We start from the raw sequence: 24,685 nt of genomic DNA, 5'->3' as shown, positions 1-24,685 counted from the left end.
AATTTCAGTATATAAATTTGGGCAGGGGTACATAACAAAAACTATCCTCAAGTTTCACTTATACAAATTTAGTATTACATAAATAAATAGGCTATGTCTATAAAATTAGAAAAGAATAAAGTAGGGGACCATTTCTTATCAGTATTTTAAAGCCATAATAATTAAAACAATCTGTTGCTATGACATAAAAATCAGTAAATCAATAAAAGTAAATGAATATTATGGACAAAGACACATATAAATATATTCAAACACCAATAGTAAATATATAATTGTACATAATAGCATATATTAGCTACTTCTTGCATATGCATTTCATGTATGTAACAATATTTATAGGTATAATGAATAGAAATGTACATATAAGTTTAAATAAATTTAATATACATATTATTAATAAGTATATACAATATATTCATAAGTGTATAAGGATTTTTGCAGTTATTTAATTTAGTAAATATTTACTAGAATAATAATGAAACTGGTGAAAAATAAGCCATTTAATAAATAATAAGGGAAATTAGGTGATGGGAAAATAAAATTTTTAGAGTTCTGCCTAATATCGTACTCTAAAAGAAATTGTAGCTACATGTAATTAGTTAAACCATAGAATCTCGCTTGATTACATATTTTTTTCATCTAGGTAAAGATTTATTTGATAAACTAAAGGATACAGTTGAATTTTAAAAAATCACTCCAAAATATCATAAATATTAAAAATGCAAACACTTAAGATTTAATATATAAAGTGTTCATTATCAAGACCCCAATAGAAAAATTATGCTCCTCTCAAAAACTAATGGAGACATTTCACAGAAGCAGATACAGAAATAACTAATAACTATGTGACTAATTTTCAGTTTATCATCAGGAGATTATAGTTTAAAAACTAGCTACCAAACACTCTCAAACTTCCAAATATTTCAACAATAATCCCTAATACTAGTATTTTCACATGATAGAGATGAAAGCATAAATTGGTCCTCACTTCTGCAAAACAATGGCAAAGCATTCTTAAGAAGTTTAAGTATCTTCAAGAATATATTCTGAGCAGTAATGCTACTTTAAGGAATCATTTCAGGAGATGTGCACAGTATTTCTATATTTGGATGTTTATGCAATTTTTCTATATATGTAGAAATTTAAAAGGAAACAATGAACATTTCTGGAAGGGCTAAGTAAATTATAGAAAGAAATGTTAGATATTGGACACTTTTTCAGTGCTCTAAAGAACTGCTTTTGATATAAACTTGAGCTGAGAAAGTCAGATATAAAATTGTACATATTTTACTAATGTCAAAATAAAATGTCATTTGTCTATATTTGATACAGGAAGATTACTAGAAGGAAAGTTATACAAATGAAAAACAACCACTTCTCTGAAATGGGTACATAGAGTTATTGTTGTGCTCTTTTTATGTATTTCTGCTTTCTAAACTTTCCACAATTAATGGTAATTATTATACCATTTTATTAAAGGTATAATATTATTAATACAAAGGTACAATAAATTATTAACAAATATGAAAGCAAATTATAACAAATGCAAAAAATTTCAAAACAACATTCATCCACCAAACAAGATCTGCTCATCATGTGAGGGTCTGGCAGTCTAAGGAGGGAAGGAAGCACAATAGCAGAATCCAGGGCTGCCTGCCTCGGAAGGACCTGAGAGTGTGACCATGCGTGGGAAGGAGAGGCACACTTCATGGGGGAGGGGAGACAGGTGTGAACTCCTTGACATCCTTATGAAAACGAGAAGCACGAACTCGAAGGAGAGGAAGCACTCATCACAAATGTGCAGAGACACAGGCAGAGATGTCAATTTTAGATCATGGACTGATGTGTTTTCCACCAAGGAAAAAAATATACAAAGGAAGAAAGCAGGAGTACTGCAGAAATCTTAACAGGTATCAGCGGAAAGATGAGGGAGGCGGAACATTCTTCTCTTCTAAGGAGTTAGGTAGTGACAAAATGGAAAAAGGCAAAAGGGAACCAGGAAGACTTGAAAAAAATGGTAAAATGTCACCATGCTCATGGGAAGTAAAGGAAAGAATAGTCAACCTGGAACGAACCAAGGGTGTTTAAGAAGGAGCTACCTTAGTAGCAGGTGCAGCATGCTGGATGAGAACCCACTACGCATTTCCATCAATAATTCTAAGGGAACCATAATGATCTTTCATCACACCTGGTGGGTAGGCAACCAATGAATGCTTAGAACAGCTACCAGGTGGCTGCATTGCATCAGGTGCTACACCTTTCCCTTGGTTGTCACTGTTACTACAAATATTCAGGGACAAAAACCAATTTGAACACTCTGTTTAGAAAACATCTAAGAGGACCCCCTACTACATATAGTCCCTATCCTCAATAGTCGTATATGAAAGGGAAAATATAAATATCATCAGAAGCCCCACCATTGATTCTCAAGCAAAGACAATGATTTGTATTATTTTCCATGTGTTATACCTTCATTATTCTGACTCTACATCATGTGCAATCAGAGAAATGAAAAGTTGTACTCCATTTGTGTGCAATGAATCAAAGTGCATTCTGTTGTCATGTATAGAACAAACAATAAAATACAAGTAGAACAAACAAAAAATATGTAAATTATACCAAGGATTAATTTGGTATCAGGGTGGGCAGGAGGGCCATGCCATACAATCTGGCCATTGAAATCATCATCTGAAGTACACTATTCCTTCTCTTCCAATGGCCAACTGTCAATTTCATACCTAGAATGCATTTCATGTTCTTTCTTGTCTCTCAAAGCACTTGAAACAGTTAATTCTTTGGGATTCATTGCATTGCTTTCTCTCCACTTCCATAAACTTAGACTAATTGGAAAGGGAAATAGAATTAGTCACTGTTTTAAATAATCCTTGTTGCTCCTCTTTTTCATTCAGGTGAAAAATTATGCATTTCACAGTGTAAGGTATTAAGGGTCACGAAGAGGAGTTTCCTTTCTTAAGCTAGTGATGCTGAACTAATAGTGTGGGTTAAGGACCCTAAGAAATTGTGAAAGTAATTAATTGTAGAGTCTCCATCAAGAAAGGGAAATAATCCATTGTTCACTGAAAACAGCAGTTTTCCATTCTTTAAACACCTGTTCTAGCTTGAACAAGACTTCCACTCTCGTGACTCTGTCCCTACTTAGCATGTGCTGTTCATGTACAACTGAAGTTCTAATACACGTTCAACATGAAACTCAAATCACCTCCTTTTAAAGCTAACTTAACACTTCACACATAAAGTACTTTATTATACCATATTGCAGAGAAATCAGCTTGATGAACATCTTATCAATGCACACCATTCACAAGGCAGTTGAAGGAAGAGATGCGGGGATGCTTGGTGTTCAGACACCCAGAGCTGTTCCAGGCTCCATCATTTACTGTGTGTGCAACTGATTTTTTCAACTTGTAGCTCAGAAGATGGTTCTATGGCATAATGTCTATATGTTTAGGATCACTGCAGATTATTAGCATCATGACATTTTAGAACTGCAAGAAATTTAGGACATCTTTGTGTTCAAATATATCATATTTTCAGATAAAGAAATTCAAGCCCAGAAGAAGAGTGACTTATACAAGGTCAAGATGGTATCAAGAAATTTTCTAAGAATAAACAAGTAGCCTGAGAAGGGGGTGGTTAAAAAAAATTATAGAAACAAATGAAAAAATCCACAGAGGAGGATCTAACCAAGAGAAGGAATAAAAGCAACTCAAAGCCTCAGAGAGGTGTATTAGTGGAATAATCTCAAAAAGAAAAATAAAACAGAAGTTTTAAAGAACTTAATTTTTCTCCTTAATTAGGCTGGAAGTTGTGCTTATATGCAATTTATTTTGGTACTTTACATAGAAATTACAATCAAACTGATACTTTTGGAAACCTTCACTTTCTAGAAATTTTATCCACATTTTGGTCCTATCAGAACCATGACAGGGACAATCCAGTTTTGGTTCCACAATGAAAATCCCAGTTCCAAACAACACATTTTACCCATGTATGTATTTTTACAATGAATATATACCCTAGAAATTTTGTCCTGACACTACTTTATTGACTTTCAACAAAAGGTGTTAAGAAAAAACACACACAACATAATAATTAGGGAGTGTTGAGGATGCAGAGGAGGCAACTGAAAGAGTTCCCAATGGCCAAACTCAAACAATTTAAGCAAGAAAATACATACAGTAGTACTGGATTATGATCCAAGTATAAATAAATATCTGTGAGTTCACATTGATAGAAATAAAAGACTGAATGGATGAAACTGGAGAATATCATGCTAAGTGAGATAAGCCAATCTCAAAAAACCAAAGGACGAATAATATCACTAATAAGTGGATGATGACACATAATGGGGGGTGGGAGGTGTAAATGTTAGGGTTAGAGTTAGGGTTAGGGAGGGGGGCAAGAATGGAGGAAGGAAGGACTGTATAGAGGGAAAAGAGGGGTGGGATGGGTGGGAGGAAGGGAAAAAATAACAGAATGAATCAAACAACATTACCCTATGTAAATGTATGATTACACAAATGGTATGCCTTTACGCCATGTACAGACAGAGAAACAACATGTATCCCATTTGTTTATAATAAAAAAAAGATTAAAAAAAAAACGAAATAAAAGACTGAATAAACAACTGCGAGAATTAGACCAATCTCCCATGCAGAAGATTTTTCAAATCACATCAATAGATGCTCACTCCTGAGGAGGTAGAAAATAACACTGCACTCCTTAGGTGTGGAGTATACACAGGGATGTCCATCTAATGAGTGTAGTGTGGAGATGGCAGGGACAAAAGCCTCTTTAAAGTGGAAAAGTCTGACAAGGACCCCCTCAGCCAGATGTTGAAGACCAACATCACCCGTAATGTGCACGTTGGTAGTACATACCTATGATAGAACGGGATGAAAATGGTCCTTTTACACGGTGGTTTTCTTCCTCAAACCCATAATCACAGCCTAATCATGAGAAAAACATCAGGCAAGCCCAATTGAGAGACGATCTATAAAATGTGTGACAAGTCGTCCTCAGAACTGTCAAAGTCACCTAATACAAGGAACGTCCGAGAAATTGCCACTGCCAAGAGAAGCCTAAGGGGATACAATGGCTTAATGTAATGTGGGATCCTCTGCAGGACCAGAAAAAAGGACAGTAGGTAAAATCTAAGGCAGTCTGCATGAAGTATGAACTTCAGTTAGTAGTAATGTACAAATATAGATTCATTAATTGTCACAAATATGCCATTCTAAGGTAGCATGTTAATATTAGGAGACACCAGTGTAAGTTCCATGTAAATTTGGAACTACATTTGTGGTTTGTCTGTAAGTTTAAACGTATTCCAAAACACAAGATTTATTTAAAATTTAAAATGGACCTTATCTTGGAAAAATACATTAAATTCACTTAAATAACTTGTATCTAGTCGAAGCTCCCCAACCAGTCTCATCAGAATTTTGGATGAAAGCCTGCAATTCTTGCAAAAACATGGAGAGAAGCAATCTCATTTTTCATTGTTTGATTGAGAATTGTATTTTGACATTTCAACCAATGAATATATGTTCAAAAACAAACCAAAATGACCAAATACTTTTATACTTTCCAAACCTCAGAAAACACAGGATGGAGCATGACCCAAGTCTGTAAGAGTAATGTCTCTAGTAGGAATTATCCTTGGGAGCACTATAAATATATATGACTGCAGAGTGAACAGAATTTTTTAAAAAACTGATCTACAATTTCAAAATAGTCCATAGAACTGCAAATTTAAATGTAGCTTGACCATAATCTCCAAGGCACAGAAGTGAGGAAAAACACTAAAAACTATGGAATAACAAACATGTTGAGATGATATTCATGACTAATAGCTTTTCCTTTTGCTTAATACTTTCCCTTCTGGTATTTGAAGGTCAGAGAGAATAAGATTTAATTAAAAATCAGAATTCCTAATGTAATTTAAACTTTCAATAGATAAATGAGTGCATCAGGAAAATCACAATCTTTGATGTTGCTAAACATAAGAATAAACCCACCCATATTTTGTGCAATTCTTTCAAGTTCTTAGGGAACTGCAACGATGTAGAACACTTGGCAGTGAAATGTTCTAAGATGGAGATTATTAACCAATTTGTCATTTTAGGTAATAGGACACTGCATCTTCTTCTTTTTTTAATAGGCAATTATTGCAATATAATTTAAGAATATATTTTAAAGTTTTCATTTTGAGTAGAGGTCAAAATAAATATCTCTGTGCTCCTCAAAAAATTAAATACAGAAATTTTCTGATGAATTTTGAATATTGAAAGTTCACCCAGTTAATTATAGCCTGAAATTATACTTTCAAAATTTCTTTGTGAAAAAAATAACATCATGAAAATGATTCTGAGTTATCGAGATCATTTGACATACAATGCTTTAGAGACAGAAAGTATCCATCATACAGATCCTATTCAATTTTGTTACTGGGAGTCCTTGAAGTCATAGGCATGTCCTTCATCTAGAAGCAAGTGGCAATAATGGACCCCGAGGGAGAGGACATTCAAGGAATATAGTGGGTTTGCACACATATTTAAGCCTGACAAACTGATTCTTTGACAACAGAATCTTATCATAGGCTCCATGCTTCATAATTTAAAAACAGAGCACTTTAACTCTCTCCTACTCTCTTCATCTGCCTGACTTCACTTCAACTTTCAGGTCTACACTTAAAATCAATTGCTTCAGGAGGTCTTTTTTGAACCTCTAAACACCAAGTGGTTTATTCCTTGACACACACACACACATACACGTACACTCATAAAATAGTACAGATTCTTGTTTTGTGAAATACAGAAATTACATGTTTAATATTTCCCAGCTCTTTAAAACCATAAATTTTAATGATTCTCCTACTTGATTATGTAACTGATACCAACTTAGTAACTTCTCATGATAAATAACTACAAAACTGAGCAAGTACAGATAAGGCAAGATTATAATCTTCTAGATAAGACAGAAAACACAAGTGCCATGTTGTTTTCCCTGGCTTTCTTCATGGGAATACATTCCACACTGGGGCACAAGAGGGGGATCCCAAGCCATGGGGGTTGGTGTTGCTGAGCTGAGAAGGCTGAGACTGGAGGGAATATAAATAGAGCATAGTATCAGAAAGGAAGGTGCTAAGGACAAGGACTGACCCAGGGACTGCATGGGGCTTTCCAGTGGATTCTTGGCTAAGGGTTGATCTGTGCCCAAATAGAGAATCCTCAAAGCCAGAGAGAAAGACACAGGGCTAGCTACAGGACTGAGAGTTCAACAGGAATAAGACATTTTGCAACAGTGTGGAAGATGGTGACGCTCTGGCCCAAACAATATGCTCATGGATTAGAAGAGTCAATATTGTTAAGAGGTAAGATATCAGTTCTCACCAGATTGATCTGCAGATTTAAGGCAATGCCAATCATAATACCAGTAGTCATTTAGACTGAAAAGGACAAGTTGATCTAAAACTTAATAAGGAAATAAAGATGACTTAGACAAAAACAAGATAATCTTGAAAAAGAAGGTGACAGTTGGTATTGGCATGCAGATATATAAATAGATCAATGGAAGAGAACAGAGCCCATAAATGGATTTACAAATATGAAGTCAATAATTTCTAACAAAGATTCAAGATAATTTTTTAAAATTTTTTCAACAAGTAGCGCTGGATGAAGCAGATAAATTGACGAATTTGAATTTTGATCTCTACACCTCACATTATACATAAAATTTGTTCTCTGTGCATCATAGACATGAAAACAAATCTAATGTCATAAGGATTCTTAAAAATGTAAGAGAATAACTTCATGATCTTACAGTAAGAAAAGAATTTTAGGGGAAGGCAAAAAAAAATCCTAAGCATAAAATTTATATAATAGACCACTAAAATTAAACAATTCTCTTCATCTAAAGATAATATTGAGAAAACATAAAAGACAAGCCTAAAGGCCAAGAGAAATATTTATAATATACATGTATATATATATATATATATGTGTGTGTGTATGTACATATATAGATAAAACAAAGGACTTATTATATATTTTTATAAACTCCTAAAATTCAGTAATAATACAACTCAATTTTAAAAGTATAAACTTGAACAGAAATTTCACAAAAGAAAATATAGAAATGACTACTAAGTATTTAGATATAGTCAGAGAAATGTGCCACTTCACTGATAATACCAAATATTGATGAGAATATGAAGCAATTGGAATAATCAAACATTCCTGGCTAAAGTGTAAAATGCTACAACCATTTTGGAAAACTCTGGCAATTTCTTTCACAGTTAAGCATACTTCTATCATATAATTGAGACATTCATTCCCTCCTAGGTATTTACCCAAGGGAAATGAAAGCTTACATGAAAAAAGTCTATTATTGAATATTTATAGCAGTTTTAGTACTTAGAGTTGAAATAACTCAAATGCTCAAAAATAGATACCATAAATAGTGACATATTAATATAATGGAATCCTACTTGAATAAGAAAAATGAATAAACCACTTGAGTTTTTAAAAACATTGATGAACCCTGAGAATATTACATTGTATGAAAATAAAACATCTAGACACAAAGGGACACAGATTCTAGGATTTTTCCTCTGTGGATTTTTAACACGGGTCAACCTAATTTAAATTGGTAGAAATCAGAAAGTGGATGCCCAGGAGGGGTGGAGATTGATTGGAGGGAGGCAGAGGGAAATTGTGTTTGGTGATGGAAATGTTCTGTACCTTCAGCCAGCAGTTGCTTACTCAAGAAAAACTATTCTTCTGCTCACATTCTGACACCAAATGTAGAGGGTTCCTCCCCAACTAAACAAAAGGCTGGGTTCAATTCCAACACTACATGGTCACTTGGTTACTTATTGAGGACCCCACAAGTTAAGGGTTCCATCTCACTAGACTGCCCTCTATTTCTAATATCAATTTCAGGTAATGAGTCCCAAGTTGCACATACTTCTATCCAACTTGACTACAGATCCAAACTTTCCACAACCACTTCCTCATGTTCAATAATTTGCTATACTGTTCTTCAGATTCAAGAAATTTACTTACATTTACTGGTCTATTATAAAGGACACAAATGCACAGCCAGTTAAAGTAATACATAGGTCAAGGTTCAGAAGGTCCTGGAGTACAGAAGCATCTGTCCCTGTGGAGCGGGGAAGCACCAATCTCCTGCACATGGATGCATTTGCCAACCCCAAAGTTCTCTGAACTGTGTATTTTAGGGCTTTTAATGAAGTGCTCATCCTATAGCTTTGATTCATTATGAATTCACAGTACAGTCCCTTTTCTGTCTTTAGAAAATGGTAATGGAGCTGAAAACTCCAAGCTTTTAATCCTGGTTTGGTCCTTCTGATGACTGGGCCCTATATCTTAAGTTACCCAGGATCCTGCTAAGAGTCATTTCATCAGATCAAAATATTCTCCCATCATGTAGTAAATTCCAAAGGATTTAGGAGTTCTGTGTAAGAGGCTCCTATCATCTCCATCGTTCAGGAAATTATAAGGGTTTAAAAAGGAGCTCTGTTTCAGGAACTAGTGGCAGATTCCAAATATATGTTTCTTACTGGGTCACAATTACGCAAGTGAATACATTTGTCAATATTCATGCGATTGTAGAATGAATATCTAGACATTTCAGTATATGTAAATTTTGCCTTATTTTAAAAGAAATCACACCTATAAATTCCTTTGATCAGAGATATTATCCACTTAACATTCCCCTGATATTGCAAGAATGGTTACAGTGATTGGTGCCCATTACATGTTCACTAGCACATGTTGAAATAAGCATTTTGTTAAAATGGAAAGGTAAGGCCTAACCCTTAAGAGTGCATTGCGTCTATGGAGAAACCTGATGATCCCTCCTCCATAGGGTTTGTGCAGATGACCTCAGGGTTCTTGGTGCCTTGGATTCCCAAGATTGTCATAGCTCTAGGCATACTATTGAGCATCATGAGACTCAAACTCAAAGATGACAGGTAGAAGAGATTTAACCTTCAAATTAGCATAGCATGCAATAAATGGCAAATAAATGTTCATGACTAATGGTGTGTATTTTGATTATTAACAAAATAATTGGGATTCTTGAGGAATAGTTATATGGTTATAAAATATTCTGACTGGTCAAGAGGTCAACATCTATAATTAATAGAAAGTCACAAAGGTGTAAAAACAAACACTGGAATTAAAAGTGATGATTTTAATTGTTTCGATAAGTTCTTAAATGAACCCCTAGGCAACCCGTAATGACCAGACCCTTTAAATAAATGACATACACACAGCATGTTTAAAGAAATGCTTAAAATTTGATTTAGTTTATGTCAATTTAATTTTTGAGAGACTCGATCTTCAACTATTGCATTTTTATTTATTCAAGAAGTGATTCTAGTCTTGATAGGATTTATTATAAAAAAAACACTAATGGAATATTTCATCAGTACTGAAAGCTCAAACTAAATGTCAGATTTTTATTACTTTGAATATTGATGACATGTTCTATGAATTGTTTATCATGGGGATCAAGAATACCTTTATTATTTATGGTAATTTTGATTTTATTTTTCAAGGGACCTTTATATACCTGTTATGTCATAACCTTATTCTTTAAGAAAACTATAAGAAAATCCATCTTATTTATGAAGAAATTAAGACACAAAGGTTACCGGAGCTCTTTAAAGTTATAAAACTATTTGAGGAAGAAAAGTAGGAATAGAGCATGAATTTTCCTGTGCTCACTTGAGACTTCTCTCCACCAGATAATAATGCTTCTGGGGTAACACAAGCCAAGCCAATAATAGTTTCTGCAGTACTTGATAAGTCATTTTGATTGAACATATTGTTTGTTTTGATTTGAAATGACTTTAATGATTATATCCTTCTCAAAACACTTTTTCATGGTACATGTGGTGGTTTTTTGTTTTTATTTGTTCTTTTTAGTTATACATGATAGTAGAATGTATTTTGACATATCATTCATACATGGAGTATGAGTTCCTATTCTCGTGGTTGTATGTGATGTGGAGTTACAATGGTCATGTATTCATATATGAACATAGGAAAGTTAGGTACAATTCATTCTACTGTCTTTCCCATTTCCAGCCCCCCTCTCTAACCCCCCACATGAAATTTGGTGAACCTCCACTCCTCCCTCCTTCCACCTATTGTGAGTCAGCATCCACATATCAGAGAGGACATTCAGCCTTTGGTTTTTGGAGATTGGCTTATTTCACTTAGCTTGATAGTCTCCAGTTCCATCCCATTTACTGCCAGATGCCATAATCTCATTCTTCTTTATGACTGAGTAATATTACATTGTGTATATGTAGCACATTTTCTTTATCCATTCATCTGTCGAGGGCACCTAGGTTATTCCTTAGCTTAGATACTGTGAATTAAACAGCTACGAATATTGATATGGCTGCATCACTGTGGTATGTTGATTTGAAGTCCTTTGGGTTTATGTTGAGGAGTGGGAAAACTGGGTCAAATGGTGGTTCCATTCCAAGTTTTCTGAGGAATCTCCATACTGTTTCCAGAGTGGTTGCACCAATTTGAAGACACAGGATGTATTTCCACCAGCAACATACACACATGTTTGTTGTTGTTGTTATTGTTGTTTTGTTTGGTTTGGTGTTTTTCTGAAGGGGGATCTTGGAATGTCACTCAATGTATCTTTAGACTCCTGGGCTCCAGCCACTCTCCCTCCTCAACCTACTGAGTAGCGGGGATTACAGGCATTCTCCACCGCCCCCAGCTCTCAAAACACTTTTGTTGACTTATTGTACTTACTTCTTTTCTTCTTTATCATAATCATTTTAGGAATGAGAAAGAGAAAATGTCCATTGTTTTAGTCGTCAGTTTTTTTGCTGCTGTGACTGAATGACCTGACCAGCACAACTGTAGAGGAGGACACGTTTATTTGGGTGCTCACATTTCAGAGGTCTCAATCCCTAGACAGGAGACTCCGTTCCTCAGGGCTCATTGTGGGAGAGTGTGGCAGAGGAAAGCAGCTCACATGATGATCAGAAAGCAGAGAGAGAGGTCTACACCTGCCAGATACAAATATATACCCCAAAGTCACACCCCCATTCCCACCCCCTCCAGCCACACCCTACTGCTTCAGTTACCAATCAATTAATCCCTATCAGGGGATTAACTCACTGATGGGGTTAAGACTCTCACAACCCAACATCTGTCCTCGGAACCTTCTTGCATGGTCTCACACATGAGCTTTGGGAGGACACCTCCCCTTCCAAACCATAACATCCATCATGACCCAGCCCCTGTCTAAATCTTCAGCCTCATTTCTTACCTCTCCCAATCCACACTGTTGCCCAACAACAAAGGAAATACTGCTCAAAAATTTTAGGATGAGTTTCATTTTGTTTCCCGTGAACACACTTGCTAGCTAAACTTCTGGGGTTGGGAGGTGATGTGGCCTGAGCACATGTCCCCATCTTGCTGACATCACTCTCCCCTCAGTACTGTATTTGTTGTATGTTTTCCTCTGATTGGAATGCGCCCTGTTTTTTGTAGCCATCTGTGTTGACATGACTAATTTCTGCTCTATCTACAATGAGGGCACAATCCACAAACAAAGTTAAAATAACCATGAACCATTAATAACAAGCAAATTCATATTTATATATATTCATTGTGAGAAAAATGCAAGGAATATGTAACAGGAATAAATAGTAGGAAGAGGTATTAATATGCATCATCTTGAATAAGGTGAACAAAAAAGGGAAAATGACAAGATGTCTGAGTACATATTAAATTAATTTGGCTGGATGTCTGTGAATTGCTCATTATCTAAGTAAAATTTAGAAGATTAAAAAAGCCATTTGAAAGTACGTCTGGATAGTTCTACAATTTCTCAGTAGAAGTGAATGGTAGACTTGATTGTGGCTTGTGATAGACATTACTAATAGTTATCAAATATTTCTCACTTTCTTTTTTCAAGAACACAGTTTAATTATACTTCCATGTCCAATTAAAGTTAAGGGTAGCCAAAAACCTGCTTTGGCCATGAATACATTTATACTTGAGCTAGATACCTGAAGACACAGGATATATTTCCTTTTGTTCCCTTTATCCTATCTCAAAAATAATGGAAACCTGAAAATAAAGCCATGCTACACCTGCAGTCCTGCATGGACTATGATATGAGAAAATCAAACCTTTGTTAAGTCACTGAGATTGATGGGTGTATTTGTTTCTATGGATTAGCCATTATCTATCCTGAATAAGGCTGATGAAGGTAGAAATCTTCAGTAATCATTTGAAATAAAGCTAAAGGGAAGATGATAGAAAATTCAACATAAATTACTTGAAAAACATGTATTTTTTCATAATGTTGCTTCTAGTGCCTTTATAACCTATATGTGTATTTTTTCCTTAATGAAATGGAACAAAATGATGCTTTGACAAGCCAGAAACGTTCTTTCCATTTCCAGGGAGTGCATGCTCAATTGACTTTTCTGAATGCACCACTTGTAAGGCGAAGATCTCATGGGGAGGCGAGTGGATTATCACAATCTCCTCAGTTCAACTCTACCACTTCTCAGAATAGAATATTATGCGTGGATTGCAGAAAAGACCTTGAGGAACTGGGTCAGCTGCAGTGTGAGGCTTCTAAGGGAGAACTTGCAAACTGCTGACTGAGCCAACTGCTTTGTCTTTTCCTTTCCCTTTCCTCCACTACTTTTTATTTTTTCTTGCCCTTCTCTCCCTTCTAGCTGTCTAAAGAAAATGAGAATGAGAGATAGTACTTCCTCTTATAGGAAACCATTGGACCTAGTGCCAAACTCAAGTTCGTTGTCAACAGTAGCTTTTACAAACCTACAAACAGCAAAAACAAAAATCTTAAAACTTTTCCATTTCTTGTGTCCCAGACCAGACAGAAATAGACAGGCTCATGTTGGGCTCCATGAGTTATTCTTCTTGCAGGCCATACTTCTGGACAGGAAAAGAATAGATATCTCAAGATCTGGAGGGAAGCACATTGGAAGTTATTCTTGGCCTCTAGGCAATAGGAAGGTCACAGAGAGGGGCAGGGAGTTTTCCATTTGCTTTCTTTTGGGTTCTGCATGTAAATCTCAGAAATTTGTCTTCACCATTTATTGTACAATAGTTTCTACCATTAGAGAATTGGTTCCCAAACTGATACATACAAAAGTTGCCTGGGTTGTTTATGAGAAGTTCCCTGGCCTGCCTTAGCAGATTCCACTTGTAGGTTTAAGGTGAGTCTTAGTTATTAATTTATTCAATAATATCCTTTAATTCAGGTAGATCATGCGGCAAGGTATCTGAAAATACTCCTGAAAGTTCTAGGTTCTAGAGAATTGAGTGTGTTGTTCTATGTATTAACTCCTTTCATGATGCTTTATCATAGAACTTGACAAGCTCCCAGAGGACCTATATAGGCCTGAAGTGAACACATGTGTCCCCAAATGCTTTAATTAAAAGAGTGGCACACATTTTTAATGGCTATTAACAAAACAAAATTGATTTGCTTTTCTGGATAAATGAATATATTAAAACCCCAGTGCTTTTCTTCGGTGGCTTAACTCTAAGGAATCTACATAATTTCCACCTTGTAGGTACTGGAATACATTGTGAATGTCCTTATAAGATGGATGACTTAATGTTTTCTGTTAGGTTTTTGTTTGTTTTGTTGTGTTTTGTTTAAGTCTATCACCATCCATAAAAAATGGTGTAGAATGAGTATGAAATAAAAAGGTGGCATATGAAACCAAAGTGACATCATTCTTTCCCTTAAAGGGAAATATTTTATTTAATGATGGCAGATACCACTATAAGACAGAAATATCCCCAGGCCTGTCGTATTTCAGGGACCAATCACCCTCTCTCAAATACACATACTTTTTGAATGATACACATGAAATATTTTAAAGTGAAATCAAATACCAAAGGTAAATCACTTTGTTTTTGCAGTTATAGTAGTTTCCAGACAGGCCCTTCTGTTCCTATTCCAGGAACTATGACAGACATCCAGATATGTCTGTCTGGATGGTATGCTACAGGGGAGTACTGGTAGCCTCTGTGATGTTCACCTGATTTTCTTATCACGTTTGTTTGTGCTCTTGCTAAGCGTGCATCATATATCTATGATGATGTAAAGTCTAAGAAGATGAAAAGCAGAAACCAAGAATGAATTTTCCCCTCTTGGGCTGATTTGATATAAGCAAAAATCATCATGAAGTAAAACAATGTAGACTCATGAACCCTATACAATCACCTCCTGATTTTCCCACCTGTATGTGGTTCCCTCCCACACTGAATCATGGCTGCCTGAATTATCGGGAAGGTGCCAGGATTTGACAGTCTGTGAGCTACAAGGTTTAGTTACACAGGATATCATAGGTCCTCTCATTCTCTTTTGTGGATCCGTTGCATGAAGACATTCAAGCATCCCTTGAAGGGTCACGTGGAGAGACTGAGGCCTGCTCTCACAGCCAGTCCCAACCTGCCAGCCACGACAAGGGAGCCAGCGTGGAAACTGTTCCTGACTGACACCATGAGAGAGACTATTACAGAACAACCTAAACCACTCCCGAATTCCTACCCACAGAAACCGTGAGATGGTACATATTTTGGTCATTTTAATCAAGTAAGTTTCAGAAAAACGTTTTGCAACAAAACGAACTAAACAAGAAGTAAAATTATGCTAAGAAAATTCAAAGGAAATGTTTCATAGAAGAGAGAGCACTTGAATGAAACCTTGAGAAATGGTAGGATTTAGAAATGCAGAGATGAGAAAGAAAGTCATTCTAAGTGGAAGGAACAGGGTGTGCCATATCAGAGATAATGATTCGTAAAGACTAGAACAAAGCAAAGACAAGGCGGCCACTGAGCCATCTTGTTGGATTGCAACAGTAGTTCCTCCCTTTGCTTCAGACTTGTGAGCTTCCTGTTGTTGAGGCTAGACGCAGTTATCTCTTACTTTGAACCAATAGAGCACTGCATACATGAATATAAATATACATCATGAAAGGCAAGCTGGGCAAGCCAGAGAAAGTAGATCCAAATGGGCCATCAAAGCAAGCAATAAGCCAAGACATATGTGCAGAGTAGTGCCATTGAAAGAATCAAGGAAAAGCATTCAATTTATGAGCTAATATGGAATTTATAGTAGGAAAGTACTAATTATGAACACAGTTACAAAAATCATAAATAAAAACAAAAACTGAATCCAGCATGGTATATAAAACAGGGAATAGAGTTTATTTAAGGAATAGGAAGATGGTTCAACAATGGGAAATCTGCAAATGCAATCCACTGAATTATTGGATAAAAGGAAAAAAATACAATTTCTTCATTGCTATGGTAACAAATTTATCAAAATATGTTGTGTGCATGTACAAATATGTAACAATGAACCCCACTATTATGGATAATTATAATGCACCAATAAAAAGGATCTTTTAGAAATATTTTGAGAAAATTCAACATTCATTTATTTTTTAGAATTTCTAGAGAACCAGAAGGAGAAAGAAACTTCTTTAGCCTGAATAAGAGTAGCTATACCATCTCTTGAAAGCATAACTTTTGTGAAATATAAGAAATATGTATGGAATAAGGCAGTATTAAGGCAAAGTTCACCACTGTTAACAGATAAATACCCAGACTTCTAGAAATTCAGCATAACAAAAATATCTTTCTTGTGTTATATCATAGATCAGTGAAGTTGTTCCCAGTAAAATGGACCCCCACACAGCCACTATGGACTTTTTCCATCCCTACACTAAACTATTCCTTAGGTTAGGCATTTTCTTCTGCAGAAGTAGAAAGAGAATAGAGGATCACTTGTGAGGTTCCTGGAAGTGGAATACACCCACACTGCTTTGGTTAACAAGTCCCATTGCCCCATCTAAGTGAAGGAGTTTGGAATTTAGATTATAGAAGAAGACTACAGGAAGAAGAGAAAATGAGTTTGCTAATCACCTAACAGTTGCTGACAGAGTCTTCTGCTGTTATGAAATAACTATTACATTAAAACATATTAAATTAAACTCTGAAATGAAGCAGTTTCATTAAAATATCACATGTAAATCATATCTATCTTTTCCTTAAAGGAAACAAACCAGAATCCAATCTTGTGGGAAATTGTGTTCACAGCCAGGATTCCAGAAGACACCTGTTTCTCTACAATAGGTCTGGCTCTGTCTCTGTGTCACCCAGTGAATTATGAATTAAAAAGAAAACTCACATCCTCCTTTCCACCCCCATCTCCACTCCATCCTATGGAGAAGCATTGAGAGAATAACAGTAATAAACATATATGTTCATAAAAGTGAAAATGGGAGAGACACATTGGCCATTTCTTCACAACCATGATCAAATCTTGCTGGGCAAGTATTATCAGGTGTCCTTTATATTGGGGTAATTCCTTGGTTAGACCCCAGTTTTTCTCTTTGAAAGGAACCATTTTCCTTGGCATTCTTACAGGTTTTCTTTTGTCTATCATCCCTGTGCTGTATCTGAAATAGATTAGGAAGCATGCAGTCCTTGGGGGCCATATAGAAATTGGATCCTGTTTCCTGCTTATGTAACTTTGGGGGCCCAAGATTTGTGTTAGAGCTCAGATGGTCAAAGACATTTTTCTTCTTGTCTTGCAGTATCTTTTTCTTTGGTTATCTCAAAAAAGAAGAGCGGGGAGGAAATATACGGCAGTACCTCCCAAAGTGAAACATGTGCTTACCATATGACCCAGCAACTGTACTCTAGAGCAGTTTCCCCAGAGAAGCAAAAGCCCCTGTCCACTCAAAAACCTGCATGCAAATGTGCCTAGTAGGTTTATTTGTAACAGCAGAAACCTGGAAATGACCCAAATGTCCTTCAACAGGTGAATGATTAAAACAAACTGTGTAGTACCTTCAAACCATGGAACACCACTCAGCAATTAAAGGGCACATGAACAACGTAGATTGGCTTGGTGTTAGTTTGTTATTGCTTCTATAATAAATTACGACACATACAGTGGCTTAAAACAACATGAATATATTCTCTTACAGTTCTGGAGGCTAATATAAATCAGTGTTAGCCAAGGCTGACTTCCTTCTGAAGGCTTCAGGGAAGAATCCATTTCCTTCCCTTTCTTCAGCTTCTAGAAGCTGCCTAAACTCATTGACTTATGACCTCTTCCTTCCATCATCCTAGTCCCTTGCTTCCATTTCAGAGCAACTATATCTCCTTGACCTTCTTGCCTCCCTCTTACAAGATCGCCTGTGATTATATGGGGTCCACCTGGATTGTCCAGTGTAATCTTCTCATCTGAAGATCCTTAACTTAATCCCCCGTGCAATGTCTGTTTTGCTATATTTACTGAATTTATTGGTTTAAGGGAGGATGTGACTATCTTTCAGGGTGGGGATATTATTCTGCGTGAGAGATCAAAGGAATTATGCTGAGGGGAGAAAACCATACCCAAAGCTTACTCATTTATATAGCAAAATACCACTTTATCATCTATGAAGAGAGAACTGAAGATATTGTTCAGATATGCTAAATGGATTCCAGAATTAATCAAATTCAATCACTTTATTAAAGGTGACACTAGCAAGGAACTGAAGATGTGAACTTGTGCTTTCTATATATCTTTCTATATGTCTGTGTCTCTTTCCAAGAGGAAGATAGAAGAAATGGAGTTCAGTTTTCCAAATCTGTAGTATGCTAACTGCTCCACCTCTTGAGGTACGTTAGCCAAATGGAGTACACTTGAATGAAAAGAAGTAAAAGACTCAGGAAGAACTGGTCCTCCTAATAGATGCAGTCCTTACTTTTCTTAAACTTACTAGTGAGTAAATGAGCATCCTGTACTTTTTGAAAAGTTTTAAGTATTTCCCATTAAAATGAAAATTTAAAGGAAACAAAAGGGGAAAACTACGACTGTAAGAAGTATGCTATGGAGAGTTTTACTGATGATTCTAAATTCTGGACTTTTGAGGGTAGAAAGAGGGGAGCAATTTAGACTTGGGACTAACAAGTCAGGAACTGCCTTAAAAGAGGACTGCAATGACTGGAGAGAAAGAGGAAGGGCAGGTTGGTACTGGATGAAGCAGAAGATGATGATGGCTGTCCTTGTTCAGCCTGTGCTACTTTAGTGACCACAGACGGGTAAGTATGCACACTAGGAGGAGATTCTGATGAAAGTGTGAGGGAATGCCAACTTGTTTTTCTTCACGCCACCCTGGCACAGTGCAAGGGTTCATTAAGACTTGGAAACAGCTTAGTGAGGTAAGGGAGAACATAGCATTGAAAATGAGGTTGAGAGTTAACAACGTTGGGGGTTCATGATGCAATACCACAGCCATTGGTCTGAAGGAATCAGTCAGAGGCATGTCAGTGGATGGGAGAATTGAACACAGCTTCTAGACAGTGTTTGGTGTTGGCATAAGTCCTCATCCAGCTACATACGTAGATGAGCCTTTACTTCATTATTTTAAAGACATCAAAAGATTCTCTTGTTTCTGGACTGTCCCCTCTGGTACACCTGCTTTTTAAAACATTTGATAAAATTTTATATTTTTCCTTGACATGAGTCTCCATCTTTCAGAATTCATTCTATTTCAACATATCCTTAGTTTCTTTTATGGAGATAAATAAAACCCTTGTTCCCATTACTGAGAAAGTTCTTGGCTTGTTTTTGTTAAACAGCATTGTGTTCTATTGCTATAAGAAGATAGCTGGAGCTGAGCAAGATAGGTCAGGCAGGTGATAAGCAGGCTGGACAGGTAGAGAGGAGCAGCCAAGGAGCATCTCATGAGTCAAGGAAAGGATATTGTGACTTGTTTTCTTCTTTCATTTTTCTCTCTTTATACTCTGTTAAGAATGAGCAGTACTGATATTTGGCTATTGGTCTATCTGAAGTAGTGGAAGAGAGAAGGATTTTCTATGACTGGGTCTCTTGAGACCTACCGGGTTGGTAGTGGCTCTTCCTTGATAGGTACTGGGTAAACCTGGCTTTCTACAAAGACAGTGGAAGATGAGGGTGCTTTGTCAAGAGTATCTTTGGGCCCCTTTGGATCTGATCTCTGAAAGTGTGATTATGTTATGAAATGGAAATAAGTGTGCGTTTCATCTCCCCACCTGGATGGTGGAGAAACAGTTTCTTATTTACTAATATTGATAATAATGGCAGCAGCAGCAGCAGCAGTAAGAGTGACTAAGGTGGCAAGAATAATAAAGAAACACTTTAGGAAAGCAAAGGTCTACTATTGAAGGCTAAATTGTCTCCAATTCTGAAGTTTTGAAAAGTTTCTTCACTGCACCCTGACTTTGTTGTTGGCAACGAACTTTTAGTTTAAAAAAAAAATCCGTGCAAAGAACCTAGGCAGCTACCATTGCCCCCAAATGAGAAGGAGGATGGGTGCGAGATTCATGCAGGGTGAGGCTGTCAAAGAGAAATGGTGTCCTAAAGCTAAGATTGGACCTAAAAGCTAATGTCCCAGAGACAGTAGGAAAGTGGATGCTTCCTGGGCTTTCTGCAGTAAACACGGAACAGCTGGAGGGGGCTTTCCTCATCAACCTAGGTGACCCTTTATTGAGCAAAAGAGTCTCAGTCCCCCTAGTTCTGTGAAGGAGACTTGTAGGAGGCAGGTATACAAGATCATCCTTGTGCCTTGCTAGGGTCCTAGCTAGGGTCCATCACCTAGTGAAGGCACCTGCATATTTAGAGAGCTAACAGGTCTTGGACTTTGGCATATTCCAATCAGGTTGGGTGAAGCGATTTGCCAAGATGAATCCTCCTGGAATTCTGAACCCAATTACACTCTTTCTCTAAATGACTCTATCTCACAAGCAATGGCAAGTTTTCTTTCTCTTTTCCCTCATCTTTGAGGGCAGCTCTTAAGTGGAGTGACCTACGGAGACTCAGATGAACATAACTATGAATATCAATAGGACCTTGATCCTTGTCAGCACAGGCAAATGTGCTGGGCCCGTCTCCCGGCTCTTTGAGAGTGGAGAGATCACTGTGGAGACAGCAATCACACACTGCCATGATTCCATTAGTTAATGAATACTTTAGGAATTTGCCCATCATAAAAATACACTTAAAAATTAGTCAATCAATTATCTCTTCTCTTACTGTTTCCTTTTGTTTTTAGAAGTCTTTTCATTTAACTGAAACCATGCAGGGAAAATATGATTTAATTCTTGCTTTTAAAATTTTCAGGTAATTGTGCAAATAAGTCAAGAAAGAACAGAAACATCCTGAATTCTTTTTTTCCTGTGTGTGCTCCATATTTCCATTTCACATTCTTGGACTGGGTGATCTAGTGCAGAAATGGCAAATTTGAGGTCAACATATCACTTCTGCTCACACTTGTCCATGGCAGACAGGATTACTGGGTACTTTCCTGTTAACCCTAGATTCAGCTTCAGGATCCTGCTTGATCAGGAAACCAGGCAAATATTCGCAATTGGTCAGTTCCCAGAGATAGAAGTAACATGGACCTCTCCATGACATAACCTAAGTTATGATCAGGAGACTTGGATATGAACCCAATTCTTTCTAACTATGACTGTAAGCAAATTGCTTAATTTTCCTTGACCTATATTTCTCCCCATATTCAAATCTTTAAAAGAAAAGACTTGAGTGGCATGATGTCATATGAACATTTGACTTGTGCAAGTTGAACTAACATTTAGTGTATAACTACAGTGGGAGTTTTCCTACCACAGAGCTTCAAATGCATTTCAGCTACTTCATCTGGTACTCAATCAAAAACAGTGATCTTTTTCAATGCAGTAGGAAAACTGGTTGAATTGACCTCATAAGGAAGATGAAGTAAATAAAATCGTTTATATTGCATTTCATGAACTTTTAAAGTGATTTTTGAAGACCAATTTTGACGATTTTTTTGGATGTGCGGATTTTACATTTAATCCTGTTTAAGGAATGACTGTACCCTAGTCAGTGCCAGAGCAGGAGTGGTTTGGGATTAAATGAGCAAGAGGAGTGAGAGCAGATTGAAAAATTTTTTAAAAACTACTATCCAAACCTATGGCTATTGCATCATGGTGGGAGTGATAATAAGAGCAGCTGGGTGCTCTGTGTGCCAAGAGCATATTAGCATCTTGCTAACAAGAAATCATCATCTATATTCCACCTAAAAAGTACAGTGTTGGTCTTCCCTTTAGGTTAAGAAGTGATTTCCCTAGGGATTCTCTCACATCATCTAGCTAAGTCCATGGCGTCCTAGAGAATTTTTTAGGCAGAGTCTCGGCAGTATACAATCAGTCACATCAGGCAGAAGTAATTTAGAGGTGACACTGATGGAGCATGGGAAAGGGCTGGAGGTGTGTGGACTTCCAAAGGCTTTGCTGTGGTGCTGGAAGATAACCTGAAGGTTCTGGAGTTATTGTAAAAGAGGCTCAGAATACTAACCCCATGTAACACATGCAGCAAAAAGAGAAGAATGGGTGATTGATTCCAAGTCTGGATTTTTCCTCAAGTATTGGCAATGTGAATAGGATCATGTAAAACAAATAGCCTGGGGCAGAACTAGGGAGAAGTGGAGGGCCTCATCCCAACATTGAGGATGAAACAGAAACCAGACCTCCAAATCTCCAAGATGATAGAAGAGATCTGAGGACTGATTGTGAAAGAGTAATGAAATCTAGAGGAAATTCTGCCATTGACATAAAGATGGAATTGTCCAAGAAGCAGTTGCACAGAGAACAGATCCTGGGATAAAATTAATCCTTGTGTTGGACTGAAGGAAAGCCCTCATCTCAGAAACTCTAGGGGAGTTTTCAGAAAGCCACATGGGATCAAGAACCAAGTTCATTTTCATTGACTGGCTTTCACAACTGAACAAAATCCAAAATAGACATTAACCTAATATGCTAAATGATGGAAATCAGAAAATGGTAATGATTGGTCACTCATTATTATGTGGCTGCAAATAACACAAAGATCTGCTACACAGCTTTAGATACATCAGGAAAACTGTAAGTTCTGTGCTGGGGCCTAGAGAACAATTTCCCCACAAATCAATGGTAGGGTGGACCGGGAAGTCCAGTTGCAAGCATTTCTATTGTGCTAGATATATGGAGTGATTCTGTGATTTCCAGCAATTTTTAAATCCTCCTCTTTATAAAGTTCCAATTGGCTGCCACCCAAATGCCTGTCCACAGGCCAGAAAGCAACATTAGGACATAGAAATACAGGAATATCAGGCAAAATAACTCTTAGCATTTAGTCAGAGAAACATAACTTGAGATTTACATGAGACAGCTGTCTCCTGAAATTCTTGTTTTTTTTTTTTTTTTCTTTAAAGATGGGTATTCCTCAGTAGTGTGTGTGTATGTGTGTGTGTGTGCGAGTGTGTGACTATAGGGTTTTGGCTTTTTTAAAAATTTGTTTCCCATGCTGTTCATTTTAAAAATTGCCTTTGCGTATTTTTTTTTAAAGACAGAATTCAAAAATATTGATGAGGACAAACTTATCTCATTTTGTAGGCAATCTTTTTCAGTTTCAAGATCTTTTTGGTTTTCCTTATCATGGTAAAGAATTTTGAGTAGACTTAATTTACCTCAAAGGAGAATTTCTAACATTTGACCATTTTATAAACACTCACACGCACACACGCTTCTCTGCTTTTATAATTTCCATTGCAAAGAAATTAAAGAGATTTGGCAGAAACCCCAACTACATTTAGGTGGTGATCTATTAAATTTATGCCCAAATGACAATATGTGAAATCATATTTTAGAAATTTACCTTTTATTAGGTCATTTTAAATATGTATATGTATTTTTCCTTTTACTTTCTGAACTTGAGTATCTTTCAATGATTCTTCTAATATGACATTTGAAAGCGCTACTGATTTCACAGAATATGGCTTCCAATTTTCACAAATAGGTCTATTGCACAAAAAGACCCAGCCTATAGGGAACGTGTAAAAAATTCCATCCTTTGAAGATTGGTTTTAATGTTTCATTTAATAATTCATTAAAAATTTTTTGCATAGAGAAAGCCAATGTTCTTTGTGTCTCACTCTGCCTGTTATCTGAGATTCCTATACATATGCATATAATGCTGCTTTAATGTACCATATAGACTGAGTAAATAGACCCACTTTAATTAAATAGAAATGTCCTGAAACTGTAAATGAACACACAAATAGATTGGAAAATGGCCACATACATGCTGCACAAGACCCCCACCTACATTGTGCCCACAGTTCATCCCACTCAGTCATTTAGACTCTGATGACTCATTTCTATGCTTGGATGTCGCCCAAAGTGAGGACGAAATTGACCAGTGTGAAAAAAGTCAAAAATTCATGATAATAGTTCAAAAACTTGGTCATAATGATCTTTACTTTTTCAATATTTAAGAGTTTTAAATTTTGAAAGGCTGATTTGATAAATAACCTGTTTGATTATTGGTAATAATTGCATTGTTTTCTATGACTTGATTTCATTCTGCCCTCATACTGCTATGCTGGACTAATAGAAACTAAAATAAATGTCAAGATTGGTGTGCAAAAAAAAAAATGATCTTTCATTTAAAATAAATAGTAGCTAAATGAGCGTCTTCCTGTAATACCCAATGAGACCAGTCATTCATCCAACATTTACCATACTGTAAAATAATATAAGGAGGTTTT

This window comes from Sciurus carolinensis, chromosome 3 (genome assembly GCF_902686445.1).
Source record: "Sciurus carolinensis chromosome 3, mSciCar1.2, whole genome shotgun sequence".
Taxonomy (NCBI): domain Eukaryota; kingdom Metazoa; phylum Chordata; class Mammalia; order Rodentia; family Sciuridae; genus Sciurus; species Sciurus carolinensis.
Note: the sequence above shows the minus strand (reverse complement) of the source record.